This window comes from Lissotriton helveticus, chromosome 5_1 (genome assembly GCF_964261635.1).
Source record: "Lissotriton helveticus chromosome 5_1, aLisHel1.1, whole genome shotgun sequence".
NCBI lineage: Eukaryota > Metazoa > Chordata > Amphibia > Caudata > Salamandridae > Lissotriton > Lissotriton helveticus.
Window position 1 is genome coordinate 1,082,727,143 of NC_136065.1, and position 21,743 is coordinate 1,082,748,885.

Below are 21,743 nucleotides of genomic sequence, written 5' to 3' on the forward strand. Positions count from 1 at the left end.
CACAGTCAGTGTGATTCCCCGGGTCCTGCCCCAGTCAGTGTGATTCCCCGGGTCCTGCCCCACAGTCAGTGTGATTCCCCGGGTCCCGTCCCACAGTCCGTGTGATTCCCCGGTTCCTGCCTCACAGTCAGTGTGATTCCCCGGGTCCTGCCCCAGTCAGTCTGATTCCCCGGGTCCTGCCCCAGTCAGTGTGATTCCCCGGGTCCTGCCCCAGTCAGTCTGATTCCCCGGGTCCTGCCCCACAGTCAGTGTGATTCCCCGGGTCCTGCCCCACAGTCAGTGTGATTCCCCGGGTCCTGTCCCACAGTCCGTGTGATTCCCCGGGTCCTGTCCCACAGTCCGTGTGATTCCCCGGGTCTTGCCCAACAGTCACTGTGATTCCCCGGGTCCCGTCCCACAGTCCGTGTGATTGCCCGGGTCCTGCCCCACAGTCAGTGTGATTCCCCGGGTCCTGCCCCACAGTCCGTGTGATTCCCCGGGTCCTGCTCCACAGTCAGTCTGATTCCCCGGGTCCTGCCCCACAGTCAGTGTGAATCCCCGGGTCCTGCCCCACAGTCCGTGTGATTCCCCGGGTCCTGCCCCACAGTCAGTGTGATTCCCCGGGTCCTGCCCCAGTCAGTGTGATTCCCCGGGTTCTGTCCCACAGTCCGTGTGATTCCCCAGGTCCTGCCCCACAGTCAGTGTGATTCCCCGGGTCCTGCCCCACAGTCAGTCTGATTCCCCGGGTCCCGTCCCACAGTCCGTGTGATTCCCCGGGTCCTGTCCCACAGTCCGTGTGATTCCCCGAGTCTTGCCCAACAGTCACTGTGATTCCCCGGGTCCTGCCCCACAGACAGTGTGAATCCCCGGGTCCTGCCCCACAGTCCGTGTGATTCCCCGGGTCCTGCCCCACAGTCAGTGTGATTCCCCGGGTCCTGCCCCAGTCAGTGTGATTCCCCGGGTCCTGTCCCACAGTCCGTGTGATTCCCCAGGTCCTGCCCCACAGTCAGTGTGATTCCCCGGGTCCTGCCCCACAGTCAGTGTGATTCCCCGGGTCCTGCCCCACAGTCAGTGTGATTCCCCAGGTCCTGCCCCACAGTCAGTGTGATTCTCCGGGTCCTGTCCCACAGTCCGTGTGATTCCCCGGGTCTTGCCCCACAGTCAGTGTGATTCCCCGGGTCCTGCCCCACAGTCCGTGTGATTCCCCGGGTCCTGCCCCACAGTCAGTCTGATTCCCCGGGTCCTGCCCCTCAGTCAGTGTGATTCCCTGGGTCCCGTCCCACAGTCAGTGTGATTCTCCGGGTCTGGCCCCATAGTCCGTGTGATTCCCCGGGTCCTGCCCCACGGTCCGTGTGATTCCCCGGGTCCCGCCCCACAGTCCGTGTGATTCCCCGGGTCCTGCCCCACAGTCAGTCTGATTCCCCGGGTCCCGTCCCACAGTCCGTGTGATTTCCCGGGTCCCGCCCCACAGTCAGTCTGATTCCCCGGGTCCTGCCCCACAGTCAGTCTGATTCCCCGGGTCCTGCCCCACGGTCAGTGTGATTCCCTGGGTCCTGCCCCACAGTCCGTGTGATTCCCCGGGTCCCGTCCCACAGTCAGTGTGATTCCCCGGGTCCTGCCCCACAGTCTGTGTGATTCCCCGGGTCCTGTCCCACAGTCAGTGTGATTCCCCGGGTCCTGCCCTTCAGTCAGTGTGATTCCCCGGGTCCTGTCCCACAGTCCGTGTGATTCCCCGGGTTCCGTCCCACAGTCAGCCTGATTCCCCGGGTTCTGCCCCACAGTCCGTGTGATTCCCCGGGTCTTGCCCCACAGTCAGTGTGATTCCCCGGGTCCTGCCCCTCAGTCAGTGTGATTCCCTGGGTCCTGCCTCACAGTCAGTGTGATTCCCTGGGTCCCGCCCCACAGTCAGTCTGATTCCCCGGGTCCTGCCCCACAGTCAGTGTGATTCCCCGGGTCCTGCCTCACAGTCAGTGTGATTCCCCGGGTCCTGCCTCACAGTCAGTGTGATTCCCCGGGTCCTGCCCCATAGTCAGTGTGATTCCCCGGGTCCTACTCACAGTCAGTGTGATTCCCCGGGTCCTGCCCCACAGTCAGTCTGATTCCCCCGTTCCTGCCTCACAGTCAGTGCGATTCCCCGGGTCCTGCCCCACAGTCAGTGTGATTCCCCGGTTCCTGCCTCACAGTCAGTGCGATTCCCCGGGTCCTGCCCCACAGTCAGTGTGATTCCCCGGTTCCTGCCTCACAGTCAGTGCGATTCCCCGGGTCCTGCCCCACAGTCAGTGTGATTCCCCGGGTCCTGCCTCACAGTCAGTGTGATTCCCCGGGTCCTGCCCCACAGTCAGTGTGATTCCCCGGTTCCTGCCTCACAGTCAGTGCGATTCCCCGGGTCCTGCCCCACAGTCAGTGTGATTCCCCGGGTCCTGCCTCACAGTCAGTCTGATTCCCCGGGTCCTGCCCCACAGTCAGTGTGATTCCCCGGGTCCTGCCCCACAGTCAGTCTGATTCCCCGGGTCCTGCCCCACAGTCAGTGTGATTCCCCGGGTCCTGCCTCACAGTCAGTCTGATTCCCCGGGTCCTGCCCCACAGTCAGTCTGATTCCCCGGGTCCTGCCCCACAGTCAGTCTGATTCCCCAGGTCCTGCCCCACAGTCAGTGTGATTCCCCGGGTCCTGCCCCACAGTCAGTCTGATTCCCCGGGTCCCGTCCCACAGTCCGTGTGATTCCCCGGGTCCTGTCCCACAGTCCGTGTGATTCCCCGAGTCTTGCCCAACAGTCACTGTGATTCCCCGGGTCCTGCCCCACAGACAGTGTGAATCCCCGGGTCCTGCCCCACAGTCCGTGTGATTCCCCGGGTCCTGCCCCACAGTCAGTGTGATTCCCCGGGTCCTGCCCCAGTCAGTGTGATTCCCCGGGTCCTGTCCCACAGTCCGTGTGATTCCCCAGGTCCTGCCCCACAGTCAGTGTGATTCCCCGGGTCCTGCCCCACAGTCAGTGTGATTCCCCGGGTCCTGCCCCACAGTCAGTGTGATTCCCCAGGTCCTGCCCCACAGTCAGTGTGATTCTCCGGGTCCTGTCCCACAGTCCGTGTGATTCCCCGGGTCTTGCCCCACAGTCAGTGTGATTCCCCGGGTCCTGCCCCACAGTCCGTGTGATTCCCCGGGTCCTGCCCCACAGTCAGTCTGATTCCCCGGGTCCTGCCCCTCAGTCAGTGTGATTCCCTGTGTCCCGTCCCACAGTCAGTGTGATTCTCCGGGTCTGGCCCCATAGTCCGTGTGATTCCCCGGGTCCTGCCCCACGGTCCGTGTGATTCCCCGGGTCCCGCCCCACAGTCCGTGTGATTCCCCGGGTCCTGCCCCACAGTCAGTCTGATTCCCCGGGTCCCGTCCCACAGTCCGTGTGATTTCCCGGGTCCCGCCCCACAGTCAGTCTGATTCCCCGGGTCCTGCCCCACAGTCAGTCTGATTCCCCGGGTCCTGCCCCACGGTCAGTGTGATTCCCTGGGTCCTGCCCCACAGTCCGTGTGATTCCCCGGGTCCCGTCCCACAGTCAGTGTGATTCCCCGGGTCCTGCCCCACAGTCTGTGTGATTCCCCGGGTCCTGTCCCACAGTCAGTGTGATTCCCCGGGTCCTGCCCTTCAGTCAGTGTGATTCCCCGGGTCCTGTCCCACAGTCCGTGTGATTCCCCGGGTTCCGTCCCACAGTCAGTGTGATTCCCCGGGTCCCGCCCCACAGTCAGCCTGATTCCCTGGGTTCTGCCCCACAGTCCGTGTGATTCCCCGGGTCTTGCCCCACAGTCAGTGTGATTCCCCGGGTCCTGCCCCTCAGTCAGTGTGATTCCCTGGGTCCTGCCTCACAGTCAGTGTGATTCCCTGGGTCCCGCCCCACAGTCAGTCTGATTCCCCGGGTCCTGCCCCACAGTCAGTGTGATTCCCCGGGTCCTGCCTCACAGTCAGTGTGATTCCCCGGGTCCTGCCTCACAGTCAGTGTGATTCCCCGGGTCCTGCCCCATAGTCAGTGTGATTCCCCGGGTCCTACTCACAGTCAGTGTGATTCCCCGGGTCCTGCCCCACAGTCAGTCTGATTCCCCCGTTCCTGCCTCACAGTCAGTGCGATTCCCCGGGTCCTGCCCCACAGTCAGTGTGATTCCCCGGTTCCTGCCTCACAGTCAGTGCGATTCCCCGGGTCCTGCCCCACAGTCAGTGTGATTCCCCGGTTCCTGCCTCACAGTCAGTGCGATTCCCCGGGTCCTGCCCCACAGTCAGTGTGATTCCCCGGGTCCTGCCTCACAGTCAGTGTGATTCCCCGGGTCCTGCCCCACAGTCAGTGTGATTCCCCGGTTCCTGCCTCACAGTCAGTGCGATTCCCCGGGTCCTGCCCCACAGTCAGTGTGATTCCCCGGGTCCTGCCTCACAGTCAGTGTGATTCCCCGGGTCCTGCCTCACAGTCAGTGTGATTCCCCGGGTCCTGCCCCAGTCAGTGTGATTCCCCGGGTCCTGCCCCACAGTCAGTGTGATTCCCCGGGTCCTGCCCCACAGTCAGTGTGATTCCCCGGGTCCTGCCTCACAGTCAGTCTGATTCCCCGGGTCCTGCCCCACAGTCAGTGTGATTCCCCGGGTCCTGCCCCACAGTCAGTCTGATTCCCCGGGTCCTGCCCCACAGTCAGTGTGATTCCCCGGGTCCTGCCTCACAGTCAGTCTGATTCCCCGGGTCCTGCCCCACAGTCAGTGTGATTCCCCGGGTCCTGCCCCACAGTCAGTCTGATTCCCCAGGTCCTGCCCCACAGTCAGTGTGATTCCCCGGGTCCTGCCCCACAGTCAGTCTGATTCCCCGTGTCCTGTCCCACAGTCCGTGTGATTCCCCGGGTCCTGCCTCACAGTCAGTGTGATTCCCCGGGTCCTGCCCCACAGTCAGTCTGATTCCCCGGTTCCTGCCTCACAGTCAGTGCGATTCCCCGGGTCCAGCCCCACAGTCAGTGTGATTCCCCGGGTCCTGCCCCACAGTCAGTGTGATTCCCCGGGTCCTGTCCCACTGTCCGTGTGATTCCCCAGGTCCTGCCCCACGGTCAGTCTGATTTCCCGAGTCCTGCCCTGATCTGGTTCAATAATAGCTGCTGTATCCTGAACCCGGTTTAATCACCCTCTATTCCTGCATTTGGAGGGCGCTCACTTGATACTGAAGGCAAAGCTGCACAGGGTTTTGAGGCAGCCACTGAAGGCCGAACCCAACAATCTGTGCTTCAGGTCCTTCAGACGATGAGGCTGCTGCTAACCCACAATCATGGCTTCTCACTTCCGTGCTATACATGCTCTGAAGTAAACACAAGCTGACATACAGCACTATTTAAAACTTCGAACGAAACAACAAAAGGAAAGCCCAGGGTGAGAAAGGTGCCCTTTTAAGACACCAACACTTAGGGCCTCATTATGAGTCTGGCAGTCCACGGACCGCCAGACTCACGGTGTGGCAGTGGTGGCGGTCCAGCCACCACCGCACAGGCTGTCTGACCGCCCTATTACAACTTGGCGGTCGGACTGCCATTGCACCACTGCAACCACCAGGGATCAGAAAACCCTGGCGGTGGCGAGGCGGTCTTGATGTCGCAATATGCTTGGCGGGACCACCAGGGTCCCACCAAGCATATTATGAGTTTCCTCTCTGCCCCAGTTTTCATGGCTGTTCCAACTCCATGGAAACCGTGGCAGAGAGGAAACTAAGGGGGCCCTAGAAGGCCCCCCCTATTGCCTCAGGGCCATGAGGTGCATGCAAGAGGGCACATGTTGTGCCCTCCTCTGTGCATGAACCCCGGCACCTGCATGGCATGTACTGCACCCGTCCATACTTTGCAGGTACTTGCCTTTGACGTTCCCATTGCGATGCCGATTTCATATGTGGAGAAGTGTGGCTCAATGGTTAGAGCGGCAGATCCTGATGCAGAGGTCTAGCCCGGGACCAGGGTTCAATTCCCCGCCTCGGCGGGTCTTAGGCTCAAAATTCCACGGACCTGATAATTCTCGCCTCGGTGCCTATTCCAATCATGGAGTCCCACTCTGGGCAATAGCTTGCTTAATCTCCACAACGGCCCCCACAACACTAAGGATGCCTGGCCTCCACCTTGGCGGTGCCCAGGAGTGGACACCTCACAGGGAAAGCCAGGATGGGTTCCACAGCGGTATTCGTACAAGCGCCTTGAGACCCTTGCGGGTGAGTAGTGCGCTATACAAGTATCAATTTACTTTTACATATGCACAGCTGTGGGACCGCCTTCCAGTGACTAAAAGTCGTAATCTGTCGGTGGTGCGCACACTGGTTTAGCTGCTCTCCCACTCCAACACCCCAAAAATCGTAATTGGGCCCTTAGTAATCGTAATCAGTAGCCTACTTCAATGGTGCTTAGTTCTAACCAAACAACACAAAAAGCCAGGATATGCTGAATTTGCTACAGATTACATGGTGCTAGCTAGCAGCAATGCACAGTTGTTTTAGGGGTTTTGCCAACAGGTGGAGGCGGACTGTACAGACACCTCAGCTGTGCTTTACAGTTTATCAATCCTACCAGCCTGTTGAAAGTGGGCTGAAACCGTCAACATTATCGGCGCCCTCTTGCTCTCCTTAACCTTTTTGTGCGCGTAAAACAGCCGCCATCTTGAACACCATGGCTTCCCTGCTCCCGCCGAGAGCCAGCGCGCCTCTCTCCCACTCCTAACTTCGCCGGCATCCCCCGCATACTGACAACCCCCCTGCCTGCACCTGCCGCGAATCATAAAACCCCTCTTCAGCGCTGCTCTGCCCCAGACCCTCGTCCTGTTCCCAGCGCGACACCTCCCCTCTTCCCATTTATGATCCCCGGCCCTTTGATGCAAACCCCATTTCCCCGTGTGCCCGTTTGTCTTCCCCGTTCCCAGGCCGACACCCAGCTCTGCCGATACCAATCCCTTGCCCCTCCCCGTACAATAGAAAGCTTCCCTCCTCAAAGGACCCCCGAGATGATCAAAGCCCCCCCCCATCCCACGAGATCCGATCGAAACCCACACACTCCGTGGATCGGCGGAATATCCAGCTGCGCGATGATCATCACCTGTTGTGAACGGGGCGGGGACTTCCACTGTAATCTTGCGTGGGAACGGGCTGGGAAGGGGGGGGATTCTAAGGATGTCTTTCCGTACATCAAAGTATCGACGAAAATGTGTTACATGCAATAAACAGATAAACGTGTGTATAAGAGGCCAGGCCTCAGGGATGCAGTTAGAGCACCTCAGAACGATACCTTCTGTCCGTTTCGTTGTGTTCTCCTCCGGAGAGAATAAAAACCTTGTTTCCTGCCTTCCAGTCTCCAGCGCCTGCCTCTTCAATAGTTTAACTTCTTTGTGGGTTCAAGAGGCGACACCGCCGGGCAATACTTAAGGATCTTATATTCTGGTTGGTAGTGCCCCCCAATTTAGTTTCTACAATTGGCGTCCCAAGCGTGGGGCCCATCAGCGACCCATGGATCCAGTGGGAGAGGTCCTGACGACAAAGTGAACGACTGCAACGATCGGGAACGCGTCTGTCCGATAGACCCTCGTCTGACAGCCGATCATCCGAACTTCACTGGTTCCGAACAGACCTCTCTCGAGTGATCTACGGTCCTGACTGGGAACCATCAGGATTGCCGCGAGGATAACGAAGAAGAGAGGACGATCGGGCGCTGGATTCGGAAGACAGGAAACTGTCCATGCGGTCCGGGTAAGGTCGTGTAACCACGACAAGTCGCGAAATATTTGCTTGATTGCTTGTTTGTTTAAAAATACTAGTATTGCTCTTTTTATTTATTTGGAGATTCACTGTCTGCAAACGGAGAAACAACGGGCTCTCTCTTTGCAAACAGTGGAGGATAGGTAGGGCAGCAGCCGTGCTTATTTTTTCTCCCCCACTCAATAATCGCTTGAAACTGAACTGTTGTTCGCAAAACTATTGTTTCCTGGAGATTCCCTGTCTGCAAACAGGGAAGAGACCACCCTTTTTGCAGATAGTGAAAAGGGTAGGTAACGCAAATTTTTGCGGACCTACTCATTCTCCCCATTGTTATTTATTGGTCTTTTGTTATTTTGATCCATGAGGTATTCACTGCCTGCAAACAACGTAGAATAGAAATATTCTGTCCAGTCTTTGCACCTAGTGATAAGATAGGCAGTGCTGACTTCTTAGTCCCTCGTTACGAGCCGTCATGTCTGTCTTCTCCCCACTGATTGGTAGCCTGTTTAGCCCGGACCGCTTATTAGAGATGGACCATCCAGCCCCACTGGAAGGCACCCCTAATAAGGACATGTTCATGAAGCATGGATTGACCGCTATAGCCTATAGTAGACTATGGCATAAATATACAAAAAAGGGTCAAGAAAGTCAATGGCCCCTGATAGGATCCTTCGATGATGATAAAATAAAAACGCTAGAAACTGCCCTGGGTAAAAACAAGACAACACCTACTATGCTTGACAGCTTCGGCATGTGGCGAAAAGAAACTGAACAACGTAAAAAGAAAACTGAGAGTAGGTTGGAAAAAGAGCTGCGAAAAGCAGCCCACCTAGCTGCTCAGAAACTAGAAAAAGAGATAAAAGAAAGAGAGAAAGCTAAACAGAAACTAGAAATGGAAACGCCAAGCCAGTGTCCGGTTAGAACCCCCTCCATGCTCTACCCTGATTTACCCTCGAAACGACAAGCCAATGAGGACCTGCTGTTAGGTCCTCCTATCATCTACATGCCCCCTCCATATGCCCCTTCTCAACCCACGGCGCAGCACGCGCCACCCCCAGGTACAAACGAAGGTACCGCCACAGCGTCGGCACCAATGGCCTCTGTGCCAGCCGAACCCCTTGTGTTAAAACCCGCATCAATAACGACGTTAGACGACCATGAGACTCGAGGGGCTGGCCCTGCAAGAACAAACAGACTAGACAAAGATGAGCGAGCGGGGATCGACAAAATAGCAAGGACACTGGTAGAAAGGAAGGATGATGAAGAGTACATCACAGATATGTTCAGCTCGTATACAGGGAGTCACAGACGACATTTTACCGTACGACTGTGTTATCATGTCTTGAATGCATACGAGGACCGATATCGAGACAAAGGTCCCGAGAGCCTAAGGACTCTGTACCGGAAGGTCGATATCGGGGATGAGGGCGAGTGTGATGTGTCGGACCTCCTTACGCGTACGCTTGAGGTTTTCCGCCACCTCACTGAACGAAAGCCGGGAGCTAAATCCGCAGCCCCCGTAGTGACCGAACCACCAACCGAGCAATCTAACACCATGATGCCGATACGTGAGGCTGCCCCTTACTGGGTTCCTCCTCGGGGTACAGGGACTCACGATGATGCAAACAACCAAGATGCGAAGGGAAGGGTAGTATACAACTGGGTCTACCAGCCATGGGACCGGCAAGAGATACTGACATTCCGGAAATCTCTACCCGACCTACGTAAAAACCCCACTGCCTTCTATACTGAATTGGGTACAGCCCTGGGTTCAACGATCATGACCCTGGCTGACATCGACTTGTTCTTCGGGTTATGTCTACCAGCTGATGTGTGGAAGCAAATCCGGAAAGTCGACCACCTTGAGCTGTTTGGACATACCTGGTCACAACTCGATGACCTGGACAAACAACGGGGACCAGGACAAAAGCCGTTGAAATCCATTCTAGACCTCCCAGATAAAATCGTAGAGAAATTAAAAACCCTAATCCCAGAAAAGAAAGTGGACTGGTCGATAGTAACAGCCTGTCGCCAAAAACCCCAGGAGGATGTATCGGAATACTTCTCCCGGTTTGAAACGCTGTTCTCCGATTACAGCGGCCAGGACATGACCACTGCAACCGGACACCATCTGTTTGTCCAGAATTATGTTAAGGGCCTATCATCGGAAATCTCCCAGAAACTACAGGCCAGCGAGAGTAGTTGGGCAGCCTCCAAACCTACCGCGATTCTCCAAATGGCCCAATATTATGAGCATCAGAAAAATGAAAACGATAGGGCGACAGAGAAAAAGAAGAAAGACTTAAAAGAGAGGGTGATGATTGCCAAACTGCAGGGGGTGACTATAGGACGAGACCAATACCGAGGAAACTACCAGACAAACGTCCCTAAGACTACATTTCCCCAGGACCGCACTCTGACTTCCTACAGTGGACGCACAGACCTTAGAGAAGACCAGTGCGCTTTCTGCAAAGGGACTGGCCATTGGAAATCCCAGTGCCCAGTTCTTCTGGAAATGATCAGAAGCAAAGACCCCAGGGATGTAACAAACGGACCGAGACCTAAGGGACAACAACGAGGGCCCCCAAATGACGCGACTAATGACAGATCAAGCAGACCAAATACGTTCGATCGACCCCGACAGAACCAATATCAACAATCTGACTATGACGACGCTCACACCTTCGCATAGGACAGCCAAGGGCGAGGGAGGGATCCAGTCGAGCTCTATGTTGACCAGCAGGGCCCTTATGTCACTGCTAAGGTCCTGGGTACCAAGTCTCCATTTCTGGTAGACACTGGCGCAACACGTAGTGCGTTATCTAAACGACTGATTCCAAGGGCACCCTTGTCTGGCTCACTCATAACATCGACAGGTTTCGATGGAACGCCCTCCACCAACCCTTTGTCTGCCCCGATTCTCTTTGACGTAGAAAACAACACCACCGACACCACGTTCTTGCTTTCCTCCAATAGCCCTGACGCCATTATGGGACTTGACTTACTGAAACACTTCCGAGCGACGATTAGGTGTTCTCAAGATGGAGTTCGAGTGTTTCTTTACGACAACCCCGTTCTGCTTAGACATTGTTCCCCCCGACACATGTTTTCCATCACCGACGTTGACGCGTCCCTGCTTGACACTCTACCTCCGTATCTGTGGGCCAAAGCGGATTCGGACGTAGGGCGTATGTTAATTGACCCAGTGCACATTACTGTCCGACCAGACGCAACACTCCCAAAACTCCCACAATATCGGATATCGCCAGAGGGCGAGAAGGCATTGGTAATGATTATCCAGTCACTGATAGACGCAGGAGTGGTAGAGGAAGTGGTTAGCAACGTTTGCAACAGCCCTATCTTGCCCATTATCAAGAAGCAGGGAGAGGGAGATGAGAAAGCATACCGTTTCATCATCGACCTCCGAGAGATCAACAAAGTGGTGGTACCCCAGTACCCTGTGGTCTCAGACATCACCACCATCCTGACCTTGATTCCATCCACTGCCACCACCTTTTCCGTCATCGACCTCAAGAACGCATTCTTCTCCATCCCCATCCACCCGGACAGCCGATATCTCTTCGGCTTTACCCTAAAAGCCCGCTCATATAGGTTTTGCCGAGCTCCTCAAGGCTACACGGAAAGCCCTAGCATCTACAGCCAGGCCCTCAAAAGACAACTAGACCAAGTCCAGTTACCCGACGGGGTGGTGTTGGTACAATATGTCGATGACATCCTTTTGGCAGCCGACACCACCCCTCTAGCGGTTACCGCCACCATTCAACTCTTGCACTTCCTTGCGGAAAATGGCCACAAGGTCTCCAAGAAGAAGTTGCAATTCTGCCTACCCCAGGTCACTTACCTAGGCCACCTTTTGTCCAAAGATGGAAGAAAACTCACCCCTGATCGAATCCAAACCATTCTAGATACCCCTGTCCCTAAAACCCAGAAGCAGGTTCGCTCCCTATTAGGCCTCACCTCCTTCTGCCGACAATGGTTACCAAACTTCAGCCTCGTTGTAAAACCACTGCTTTCTCTGCTAAACAAAGACGTCCCTTTCCCACTCCCTTGGACTCCTGAGTGTCAAACTTCCTTCACAGAACTGCGAGATGCTCTTTGCTCAGCCCCTGTCCTGGGTACCCCTGATTACAGAAAGCCCTTCTCCCTTTACACTCACGAAAGGGAGGGGTGCGCTTTATCTGTCCTGACCCAGGCCATCGGCCCTAAGCAACGACCGTGCGCTTACTTCTCTGCCACTCTTGACCCTGTCGCCAGAGCCTTGCCTGCCTGCCTTCGAGCTGTAGCTGCTGCTGCAGTCTCTATCCGACAGAGTGAGGGGATTGTACTCTCGAATTCCCTCACGGTACTGGTACCCCATGCAGTCGACACCCTCCTGAACCAAACCAAGACGCAACATCTGACGAGTGCACGACTGACTGGATACGAACTGACCTTGCTTGCCCCCCATATCACCCTGAAAAGATGCACCACACTGAACCCAGCAACTCTGTTACCCTTGCCAGAGAACGATCCCAATGTGCACCCCGTACATGACTGCGTGACTCTTACGGACGAACAGACCAGGAGTAGGGTCGATCTCAGAGACACAGCTTTCCCTGACCCCGACGGGGTGTTGTGGGTGGACGGTTCTTGCATCAAACTCCCCGATGGTACCACTTCCGCTGCCTATGCAGTCACCACGGCTCGAACTGTAGTAGAAACAGCCCGCATCACCCAGCGATCTGCCCAGGCAGCGGAACTGATTGCTTTGACGCGAGCTTGCATCCTGGCAACAGGAACCACAGCGAACATTTACACCGACAGCCAGTATGCCTTCGGGGTGGTTCACCATTTTGGGCTCCTCTGGAGGGAGAGAGGATACTTGACCTCACACGGCACACCCATTTTGCACGGGGATTTAGTCTCCGCCTTAATCGAAGCTGTCCTCCTCCCCAACAAACTTGCCGTTATCAAATGCCAGGCACACAAGAAAGTAACAGACATTATTGGACAGGGAAATGCACTAGCCGACATCACCGCCCGAACGACAGCTGAAAATAGAACGACAACACATATGTACGTGACCAGGTCACAAGCAGAAAACTGGACTGACGCCAAGGACACAATTAGAGACATACAAACGACTAGCACGCAACACGAATTGACTGAATGGACACGGATGGGATTGAAAGACGATGAAGGCTGCTGGCGGACAAAAGACACGAACAGATGGTTGCTACCTGATTCGTACTTGATTCCCATATTGACCATGGCACACTCCCCTGCCCACATAGGATCAGCCCCCATGATCGAACTTGTCTCCAGGGTTTGGCACAATGACAAGATCCCAGATTCCGCCAAACGCCTGGTCCAACAATGCTTAATATGCCTGCAACACAACCCCGGGAAAGGAACTGTAGTACCCCGGGGGGGATTTGGGGTCCCAAACCACCCATTTGAAGTCCTGCAGATGGACTACATCCAGCTAGACAGATGCCAAGGCCTGAAATATGTACTAGTCGTGGTGTGCGCATTTAGCAAGTGGGTGGAAGCATATCCAACCCGTGACAACACCGCTATGGCCACTGCAAAGGTTCTGTTAAAGGAGTTTTTCCCCCGTTATGGCCTCTGCCGTGTTTTATGGAGTGATAATGGCCCCCACTTTGTAGCCAACGTTATCCAGCTCATCCTAAATGGGCTGGGTATTAAACAGAAATTCCACGCAGTCTTCCACCCTCAATCTGCTGGGCTTGTCGAACGACACAATGCCACACTAAAGCTTAAACTGGCCAAAATAGTGGCTACGACGGGCCTGAAATGGCCAGACGCCCTCCCATTGGCATTACTATCGATGCGCTCTACCCCCACCCGACATCACTTAACCCCTTATGAAGTTGTCTTCGGTCGACCCATGAGCGTCTGGTCTGCCCCGAAACCAACTTCCATTCATGACGTTCCGGATGTCCTAATGTCGGATTATCTGTACAAATTGACTGAAACTTTGTCTGTCCTTCATCAGCAGGTGCAGCAGGCCATCCCCGATGCTTCCAGGGGTCCGGGTCACGCCATCCAGCCGGGGGACTTCGTGCTGATCCGAAATTTTCAGCGATCAAAGAGTTTGGAACCCCGGTGGACGGGCCCCTGGCAAGTGCTGATCACCACTCGGACCGCACTTCGAGTGGAGGGGAAGAAACACTGGCTGCACGCTCATCACTGCAAAAGGGTCTCTCCAGCCCTGGCCACGACAGACACCGTCAACACCCAAGAAGAGCTCCTGAACCAGGACCGACCATCGTTGAACTGCTACCCTGATACTGAGACACTTGAACTTTCAAAACATCCTGACCCCACTGTGCCATCTCGAGAAGGGTATTTCCTGCGTCGAAAGGAGGGAGCTTCGGCTAAGTAGGCCACGGACTAGGTTAAAGGATCTCAGAACGGTGACCCAAACTACCAAGGGTTACCCGGAGAGAAGCTAAAACTAAGTCTGTGGTCCTGCCCACTACCGAGCACCTTGAAGACGAAGATGATGGAAGCGCCAGATAAGAAGATGATGGAAGCGCCAAATAAGAAGCCGACGGAGACAGCAGGAAATACCCACTACAGAAATCCGAGAATAGACAGACTCCATAGCTCAAAGACAATTGCTCTCTTCATCGTAATCCTCCTCTGTTTTCTCCTCATGACTACGCTCTGGATTATGGAAGAACACGCACCTGCTCACGAAACATTCCTAACCACTGCTCAGCCTACCACCATGAAGGAACATTATCTAATTTCGCTCTCTCCTCAACTAAGAGAGAGGCGAAAGGAGTTTTGGAACAACTCTTTCGTGCAGCTACTTCACCAGCACAATCTTGCCACCAATACCACCAACTGCTGGATCTGTGGGTTGCTACCCCATGCCACTGGACATTCAATACCATTCATCCCTTCACCCTTCTCTGTCCACGGCTCCTGCCTTGCCTGGCTGATCCTCCTGCAAGAGAGCTATACGGGCAATGCCACCTCCAGCAGAACTGCAGCACATTCTTCTCATGGGGCCGGGCGAAACAAGACAAAGACACACTTCTGCCCGCTGACTCCCAGCGACTCGATCCAAATGGACATCCCGGCCAAAGAGCGAATCGAAATGCAGGTGTTCAACAGTCCAACCAGACCCACCTTCTCCTATCTGCGGAAACGAACGGCTGCCACTCTGACTGTGGCCCTGACGGTCATCAACGTCACAGGCCACATGTGTGTAGAAGGACTTGGGACACAGCTGGTGGGTCGCAGCGCTTGCCGCTTTACCAGCACTCTGGATTCCACGGATCCACCTTCCTTTGTGTCATCCCCAAACATGTACTTCATCTGCGGCACGAAGGCCTACACCTGGCTCCCCAAAGGCTGGGGGGGCACTTGCTACATCTCCTTCGTCCTTCCTCCGACTTATGTAGCCCCAGCGAATCACCACCGGCAAAAACGAGCCAAAGACATTGAACAAGCCGACTCAACAGGGGCGCAGTTCCTCGATGCTATGAAAGGACTCGTCCCCCTCTGGGGCCCGATGGCAAACAGCCGTGCCATCCGACATTTGACTCAGGCAGTCGAGACAACCATGAACATCACAGCGGGCATCTTTGCCAACAACACTGCCGAGCTCCAAGCGGTCCGTTTGGTGGCTCTGCAGAACCGCCTTGTTCTAGATGTGGTTCTGGCGGACCGTGGAGGAGCATGCCGCATTATTGGGTCCAGCTGTTGTACATACATACCGGACAACTCACCCTCAGTGTACAAAGCCATCGAACATCTTCACAGACTCTCTTCGGAAGTTCACCAAGAGCAAGAAGAATGGTCGCTTGGTGGTTGGTTCTGGGACACCGTCAAAAGCTGGGGCTGGAGACTGCTCACCATTATCCTGATTCCCGTAGTTGTAATATGTGGCCTATGCTTAGGAATTCAATGTTTGCCACCTATGTGTTCTTTATGTGCGAGTTGTATTTTTCCCAAAACTGTGGACATTGGAAGCGAACATATGAGAGCATTGTATGATACCGAAGTTAGGAATTTGATGAAAATTGACATTGAGTAAGCAAGTTGGCTAGATATGTTGAAAAGGGAGGACTGTTGAAAGTGGGCTGAAACCGTCAACATTATCGGCGCCCTCTTGCTCTCCTTAACCTTTTTGTGCGCGTAAAACAGCCGCCATCTTGAACACCATGGCTTCCCTGCTCCCGCCGAGAGCCAGCGCGCCTCTCTCCCACTCCTAACTTCGCCGGCATCCCCCGCATACTGACAACCCCCCTGCCTGCACCTGCCGCGAATCATAAAACCCCTCTTCAGCGCTGCTCTGCCCCAGACCCTCGTCCTGTTCCCAGCGCGACACCTCCCCTCTTCCCATTTATGATCCCCGGCCCTTTGATGCAAACCCCATTTCCCCGTGTGCCCGTTTGTCTTCCCCGTTCCCAGGCCGACACCCAGCTCTGCCGATACCAATCCCTTGCCCCTCCCCGTACAATAGAAAGCTTCCCTCCTCAAAGGACCCCCGAGATGATCAAAGCCCCCCCCCCATCCCACGAGATCCGATCGAAACCCACACACTCCGTGGATCGGCGGAATATCCAGCTGCGCGATGATCATCACCTGTTGTGAACGGGGCGGGGACTTCCACTGTAATCTTGCGTGGGAACGGGCTGGGAAGGGGGGGGATTCTAAGGATGTCTTTCCGTACATCAAAGTATCGACGAAAATGTGTTACATGCAATAAACAGATAAACGTGTGTATAAGAGGCCAGGCCTCAGGGATGCAGTTAGAGCACCTCAGAACGATACCTTCTGTCCGTTTCGTTGTGTTCTCCTCCGGAGAGAATAAAAACCTTGTTTCCTGCCTTCCAGTCTCCAGCGCCTGCCTCTTCAATAGTTTAACTTCTTTGTGGGTTCAAGAGGCGACACCGCCGGGCAATACTTAAGGATCTTATATTCTGGTTGGTAGTGCCCCCCAATTTAGTTTCTACAAGCCCTTCAAAGTAGAATGAACCACTCATACCACAGATGACCCTCTTACGAACAGGGTCCCTGTGGTTTGGATTCAGTAAGGCTATACATTACACAATTAGTTAATTGGGTCTATGGAGTTAAAAAAAAATGAACCCACAATTTGAATCTAAACAAGTACAATAACATTTGGAGACCCACAATGCGTTATAAAGTGTTATATAAATGGTACAATACAATAATGCACTTTACCACCCCAGAATGATGTATGAAGTGCTACAGTAACTGTATTGCAATAGCATTTATGTAGCGCTTACTATCCCTGATGAGGCACTGAAGCAATTTATGATGAGTAGCACACTACTCCGGAACCCATGGTTAGTGGCTTTTCGAGCGGATAATAGTTATTGTTGGTCACTGGCTTTAGCCTTGCGTTATTTGTGATAGGTTAAATAGGAGTTTGGTGTAAGTATAAGTGATGGCTACGTGGTCCGTGCAAATGGCTGGTGAGATGAATAGACAGGCTGGAGTAGATTACATATTGTTAGATTGCAGGGGCATGGCTGCAAAGTAGGAGAAGCTGTGATCTATGAAATGAGGTGCTGGTAATTTGCACAAATTTACTAATAGAGAATAAGACAAACACTCATACTGCTCAGAGTGGGCAATACTCTGCAAGAGGAGGTGTAAAAAGGATGGAAGGTAAGGAAAGAAAAGAAAGAGAGGAAAGAGAAAGAACAGAAAGTTTTAAGTCAAGGACAATTTTCAAGCAGGGTTTTTGGTATATAATGGAGGAATGGTTTTGGAGGTAGCTTCCATCTGAGTATGTAAAATGGTAGAGTGAATATACATTATTTGTGTATTGTAGCATTTGTATAGCACGTACTGCCCCTATGCGGGACATTGAAGAGCTTATCAATATGGACAGCATACTGCACCAAGTAGGTGTGTGGTTGGAAGTGTGAAGTCTTTGATTTGAGCCTATGAGGCAAGTGTTTCCTTGTCGTGTGTGATGACCACCATTCAAATTATGAGAGTGTTTGAATAAACACGTTATTTCTTTTTTAGCTCCACTTCACCACAATTAACTACTGTCCTTTCTATTGCTCGTGTAAACTTTTGCTCCTCACGTACAACACAACCCAGCAGACAGGTGGAAAAACATACACCAAACACAACTGAGTGGAGTGTCTGAACCCAGCAGACTACGCGATGGTACTCCGGGACCATGGAACCAAAGTAGGCCGACGAAGTCAAATAGAAAGAGCGACGGAAAACAAACCATAGAGATGAAATTGCCTGCTGTTACCTTTTACTCCGGAAGTCGGGTCGTTTTGCTTTTAAAGATCAAATTTCAGTCCTTTAATTTCGACGCCGAGCGAAAAAATACTTCATATCCGTGTTAAACAAATTTCCCAGGAAAGAAAAGAAGTAGTAAAAAACATAAGAAAGCTCCAGATAGGAGACCGGGTGTCACCGCTTGTGGCGACTCGCGCAGCCAACGGGAGCCCTTTGATGCCAGTATCCTGGATTAAATCTGCCCACACGCGGGCACTGCACCTCTTAACCGCCCTGCGCCGCGCCTGGCTCCTCCCCGCATCTGCGGGACTTTATTCACCTGCCAAACCTCGACAAGTCCAGGGAGATACGGTTACCAGGCAGAGGGAAACAGTCAAGGAAGCTAACCGCTGCGGGGCGGTGAAAAGAGGCAAACGTGAAAGGCGTGCCAACTTTGCCACCGAATAATAGGGCTGTGGCTCCGAGTCAGAGAGCGACCCCTTATGATCGAGGCCAGTCTGCTTAAGTGCTCCAGTGCTGGAAATTAAAAGAAAAATACCCTGGGAACTCACAAATTTGGGCTCAAGCTGTTGCAGTAGAAAGGGGGGTACAGTCACGTGGGCTGAGCTATGACGAGTAGATTCTGTCACTCAAATCTATAAAATAAAATAAAAAACTTTAAAACTATGCTGCAAAGAAATCGGCAGCAAGGAGAAATGTGATCGTAAACCTGTTCTGACCTACATACTTTAATCACACAGAAGCTCCGTTTTAGAATATCATAATGTGGTCAAGGCATCTGTTGCAGATATCTTTGTGTCCAGCTATTTACAGGGGATAAGCCAGATAACTCTGGTGGTTAATACACTAACTGCGGATGTCTATTTTTGTCTAGTCGCAGTTTTGATGTAGCATATAGGGTTAATGTACCTGCTGTTAAAGCACATTATGTAACATGCAGATCTCATGGTAACTAGACATAATACCGACTACACAATATCGAATGGACAAAATATCGAGTTAAAAATATCGATAATAATAAAATATCGATAACAAAAATATCGTTGGGAAAAATATCGATTAAATTAATGATATAAAAATATCGAGTACTAAAATATCGACTCAAAAACATCGACAAGACAAAATATCGATATATAGTCAAAGTAAAAAATATCGATAATATGTAGAAAAAAGGTTAAAAAAATATTTTTTATTAATAGTAATATAAATTGTAGTTAATGTTTAGGAGCGGGATGTTGGGTTAATAGGGGATAAGGGTGGGGAGTAATTTAAAATAAATAATTAATAAATATGTTTGATTTTTTTTATTATTAATTAATTGGTAAATAATTATTAATAATTACTTAATTAATTAACTAATTAATATTAATTAGTTAATTAATTAGTATAATTTTGTACATAATTTTTATTATCAATTAATTGGTAATTAATTAATAATAATTAGTTAGTTAATTAACTAAATATTATTTAGGTAATTAATTTATATAATTGTGTACATATTTATTATTAGTAATTAATTGGTAATTAATTAATATTAATTAGTTAATTAGTTAACTAATTAATATTATTTAGGTAATTAATTTATATAATTGTGTACATATTTATTACTAGTAATTAATTGGTAATTAATTAATATTAATTAGTTAATTAATTAACTAATTAATATTATTTAGGTAATTAATTTATATAATTTTGTACGTATTTATTATTAGTAATTAATTGGTAATTAATTAATATTAATAAGTTAATTAAATTAATGTGAGTTATTTTTATATATAGTATAATTTGTTATTGTTAATTAATGAATTAGGAAAAAATCATAATAATTATTACATTAAATTAATTACAGGTATTGTGCTAATATATAAATTTTTGTTGTTATTGTTATAAATTGTAGTTAATGTATAGGAGCGGGATGTTGGGTTAATAGGGGATAAGGGTGGGGAGTAATTTAAAATAAATAATTAATTAATATATGTTTGTAAAGATTTTTAATTATTATTTAATTGGTAAATAATTAATATTAATTAGTTAATTAATAATATAATTTTGTACATATTTTTTATTATTAATTAATTGGTAATTAATTAATATTATTTAGTTTATTATATTATTTGGAGTCATTTTTCTATATTTAGTTTTTAGTTATAGTTAATTAATTAATTTGGAAATAATAATATTAATTATTACATTAAATTAATTACAGCTAATGTGCTAATATATTAACTTCTTTGTTATTTTTAATTAATAATTAATTGGTAATTAAATAATATTAATCAATTTTGGGTTAAGGAGTATTTGTAGGGTTCAGGGTCAGTTTTCAGTTCTTGGGTAAAGGGGTATTTTTTGGGTTCAGGGTCAGTTTTCAGTTCTTGGGTAAAGGGGTATTTTTTGGGTTCAGGGTCAGTTTTCAGTTTTTGGATAAAGGGGTATTTTTTAGAGTTCAGGGTCAGTTTTCAGTTTTTGGTTAAAGGGGTATTTTTAAGGGTTCAGGGTCAGTTTTCAGTTCTTGGGTAAAGGGGTATTTTTTGGGTTCAGGGTCAGTTTTCAGTTTTTGGATAAAGGGGTATTTTTTAGAGTTCAGGGTCAGTTTTCAGTTTTTGGATAAAGGGGTATTTTTAAGAGTTCTGGGTCAGTTTTAAGTTCTTGGATAAAGGGGTATTTTTAGGGTTCAGGGTCAGTTTTCTGTTCCTGGGTAAAGGGGTATATTTTTGAGTTCAGGGTCAGTTTTCAGTTTTTGGGTAAAGGGGTATTTTTAGGGTTCAGGGTCAGTTTTCTGTTCTTGGGTAAAGGGGTATTTTTAGGGTTCTGGGTCAGTTTTGGGTTTTTGGGTAAAGGGGTATTTTTAGGGTTCAGGGTCAGTTTTAAGTTCTTGGGTTAAGGGTTTTTTTAGGGTTCAGGGTCAGTTTTCAGTTCTTGGGTAAAGGGGTATTTTTTGGGTTCAGGGTCAGTTTTCAGTTTTTGGGTAAAGGGGTATTTTTAGGGTTCAGGGTCAGTTTTGGGTTTTTGGATAAAGGGGTATTTTTAGGGTTCAGGGTCAGTTTTAAGTTCTTGGGTTAAGGTTTTTTTTAGGGTTCAGGGTCAGTTTTCAGTTCTTGGGTAAAGGGGTATTTTTTGGGTTCAGGGTCAGTTTTCAGTTTTTGGGTAAAGGGGTATTTTTAGGGTTCAGGGTCAGTTTTGGGTTTTTGGATAAAGGGGTATTTTTTAGGGTTCAGGGTCAGTTTTAAGTTCTTGGATAAAGGGGTATTTTTAGGGTTCAGGGTCAGTTTTCAGTTCTTGGGTAAAGGGGTATATTTTTGAGTTCAGGGTCAGTTTTCAGTTTTTGGGTAAAGGGGTATTTTTAGGGTTCAGGGTCAGTTTTGTGTATATAAAGTGTGCTAAAAAATATTTAAAATATTAAAAAAAAGTAAAAATATTTTAGTGACAAAAAGTTGCAAATTTTTATGGTAAAAAATTATTTTTGTACTACTCAGCTAAACATATACTAAAAATATATGTAAATAAAATTAATAAAAAATATATAATATTTTGACAAAATGTCATACAATAACATTATACTAAAGTAGCTATTCTAATTTATACATGGTCAGTGTCCAGCACCTTTCCTGATATTAGTTTCACTTGAGTAGGAATAGTAAATAATAATTGGTCAGTGTCCTGCAACTTCCCTGATAATAGTTTGAATGGAGTAGGAATAGCAATTATTAATTGGTCAGTGTCCAGCACATTTGCATATAATTGTACATTACCGTGTTATTA